General features: G+C 42.3%; 1 non-coding gene across 1 annotated transcript; it reads right to left on the bottom strand.

Moving 5' to 3' along the window:
* Positions 1 to 1,172: 1,172 nt before the first annotated feature.
* On the bottom strand, positions 1,173 to 1,279 carry LOC139887029 (small nucleolar RNA R71). Its single transcript, XR_011772882.1, has one exon. It is a non-coding gene; the product is annotated as a small nucleolar RNA R71 (small nucleolar RNA).
* Between the last annotated feature and the right edge of the window lie 2,267 nt (positions 1,280 to 3,546).

Below are 3,546 nucleotides of genomic sequence, written 5' to 3' on the forward strand. Positions count from 1 at the left end.
GCTAAAATATCGGTTCGATGTTACAGATATCTCAAAAATATGACTCTAGGTCATACTTCCCTTACTTATAAGGAGTAGTAAGATTTAGGCCCCACTAAATATAAATTTAAAACAGTACCCTCTTCCACGAGTGGCTGATCCTGGTGAGCCGCGGCCTGATGACACCGCGCAATTAAAAATCTTCTGTTTCGGCCATATCAGGAGAGTTACCAGTTTTTGGCACCGCTTCCGGGGAACTGGTATCAGGCAATACTGCTCTCTATCAAACTTATTCACAAGCATTTAGTGGTGTCTAAGAAAGACAATTATACACGGACTTGGTTATTGGATTTTCCGAACAGTCACCAATTATATTGGGACCAAAAGGATCCTGCCTCTTCGTAGTCAGCCTGGCCACTTGGTTTGTTGAATAGTTCGTGCGGAGCTCTGTCACCGAAATACCAGGGAATCAGTAGCCAGAACCAAAAACATATTCCACCATAGGATAGTTAGTTAATTAGTTAAAGAACTTTAGATTACTCTAGATTACCTTAGATTAGATTACCTTAGACTACCTTAGATTAGATTACCTTAGATTAACTTAGGTTACAATTAGATCAAATTAGATTATCGTAGAATTAAATTAGTTTAGTTTAGCTTATTATAATTTAGCTTATCTGCGAAAAATTAAAAACAAAAAAGGGCATACCCAGTGTATGACCCAAACCCGATCTAGACCAGGGCCATTGTTATTCGTACCTGATCTAGACGCAATAATCTCTAAAGCACGCAAGGAAGAACGAATCAGAAACCAAATGGCGTTACGCGTTACTTTAGCAGAAAATACCAAACCCTCGATTGAAGGTCGAGGAGGACCAATCAGATTTCCAGAGATTCAAGGACACTCGTTCGAGTTAAAACATCACATCATCCAGCTCATTCAGAATAGCTGTCAGTTTCATGGATTACTGAATGAAGATCCTAATTCTCACCTTGATAAATTCATATCTCTTTCGAACTCCTACAAATAGCCAGGGATAGGACAAGATATAGTCCGGCTATACCTGTTCCCCTATTCCCTCACTCATCATGCTCAAACTTGGTTCGAAGGACTGGAAAAAGATTCCATCACATCATGGACGGAGATGGCTACTAAATTCCTAACCAAATATTTCCCCCCTTCTAAACAAACCAAACTGAAGAATGACATCATTAACTTCAAACAAAGTTATGATGAATCTCTTTACACTGCATGGGAGCGTTTCAAAACCCTGCTGAAGAAATGCCCTAATCACCAGCTAGAACGGCCAGCCCAAATTTGCACCTTCTACAATGGTCTTACGGTAAATCATAGGATGACGATCGATGCAGCAGCTCAAGGGAATCTGATGAACCAAACCGCAGACGAAGCATGGGAATTGCTCGAAAACATGACGATGCATCATCATGACTGGAATAGTAGTGAAACAACTTCATCATCTGCCCCACTCTCTGCACTTAACAATCAAACGGAGGCCATCAAATCCCTCACGAACAAGATGGAATCTCTTGCAAAAGAACTCGGAGAATTGAAGACGCAGCCGCTGCAGGTTAACCAACTCGGGCTTGTGTTAATTGTACTAACCTGCAACCCACTGAAGATTATCAAGTTGAGTACGAAAACCCCGACGGTTCAGTCTGTTACGTCCAATACCTAGCTCGTCCACCAAATCTCGGATTCAATCAACCACCTAGGGTTAATCAATTTCAGCGAAGCAATCAACCTTTCCGCTATCGCTATCCACCTTACCCAGCCCAACAATCTCAATTGACCTACGATCAACTACTTCCACTCACTGGTCCCCTAGTTGAGGAAAATTCCCCTACCACCCAGATTACAAAAGCAGCTAACCCCACTCTCGGAGCTGATGATCAGTTAACTCAGTTCATCTAAGGACAACAACAGCTAAATCAGAGAACTGCAGCCAGACAAGATCAGACGGAGATACTAATGAGAAATCAATTGGCTCTGCTCAAAAGTTTGGAAACGCAGCTCGGACAGTTATCACAATGCCTTGAAACCCGACCGCAGGGAAGATTGCCAAGTAATACTATCCAAAATTCCTACATAGAAGAGGCAAAGCAAATGGATTCCGTAATCCCAGAGGAAGGACCACGGAGAAGGTCAACTAGGCTCAAGAACAAATCGACATATACTTAGAAGCTGACTCCTGAAACTCCAGTTCGCGTACCTTATCCTGGAAGGCTACAAGGAGAACCATCCAAGCTTGATTCATTCAAACTGGATGGCAGATTCCTGGACACCATGTCCAAAGTTCCCAACCAGAAGAGATACATCCGAAGGCTTCTTTTTACAAAGGAGAGGATACCAGACTCTAACAAAATTCCACTGAGTGAAGAATGCTCTGCATTACTCAGAAACTCTCTACCACCTAAATTAGGAGATACGGGCCGATTTGTTTTCCCGTGTTCAATCTACCAATCTGGAACCATTCATGCGCTAGCAGATTTAGGAGCAAGTATCAACCTAATCCCCTACTCTCTCTACAAGAGATTAGAGTTAGGAAACTTGTCACCAACCAAAATGAAAATCCAACTTGCCGATCATACAATTCGGTATCATAAGGGCATAGTTGAGAACGTCTTGGTGAAAGTCGACAAATTCTTGTACCCTACGGATTTCGTAGTAATGGATATCAAGGAAGACCTACACACCCCAGTAGTGTTAGGAAGGCCTTTTATGAATACGGCTAGGACTGTCATTGATGTGTACAATCAAACCTTGATCTTAAGATCACATGGGGAGAGCGTTACCTTCAAAATTGACCCACAACCAATCTTTCTGGATAGGAAGAGATGTTTGCTATTTTCACCAGACAGATCACTTCCGATGACGAGTCTTTACCACGAGCCGACGATGTCGAGATGGGTGTCAAATCACAGTATGTAAACGACCCAGAAAAGGAAGAAGAGGATCCCAGCGAAGAAATAGAGGAAGAGGAGGAATCTGAGGAGGAAGAGGAAATGGAAGACGTAAAAGAAACTGCGACAATACCCGTTCCAAGCACTGAGCGCCATGAAGAAATAATGAGGCTTGAGACAGAAGATCACAGTTTAATCATTCGCTTCAAGAAGAAGACCGACAAGGCTGAGGTTAAGGATATAGAAATTGATCCTGTAAGTATCAAAGTGGAGAATCAGAATACTGAAGAAACCCGTTCATCAGATGCATCCTCAGAGGAACCAGATACCGATGATGACGAGGAAGAGCAACATGAAGACATTCTGAATAACTCACACTCTCCAACCGAACAAGATCAAGGGGAGCCAGACTCTTCTTCAGATCGAATTCCGGTTATATCCACACATGCAGACATGATCACCTTCATCAATGATACCGATGAATTTAAAGACATTCTCGAAGCCATCCGGAAGTCAACCATTGATTTTTCGCTACGCTTAATAGAACGAATTATGGCTATCAGAGAAGAACACCACCTCTATCTCCGAAGAGAAGACAATGATGTTGAAATCCTAGAAGAACGCATTCAAGACTTTATCAATTCT

The sequence above is a fragment of the Rutidosis leptorrhynchoides genome, chromosome 1 (assembly GCF_046630445.1).
Source record: "Rutidosis leptorrhynchoides isolate AG116_Rl617_1_P2 chromosome 1, CSIRO_AGI_Rlap_v1, whole genome shotgun sequence".
In the NCBI taxonomy this organism is placed as follows: Eukaryota; Viridiplantae; Streptophyta; class Magnoliopsida; order Asterales; family Asteraceae; genus Rutidosis; species Rutidosis leptorrhynchoides.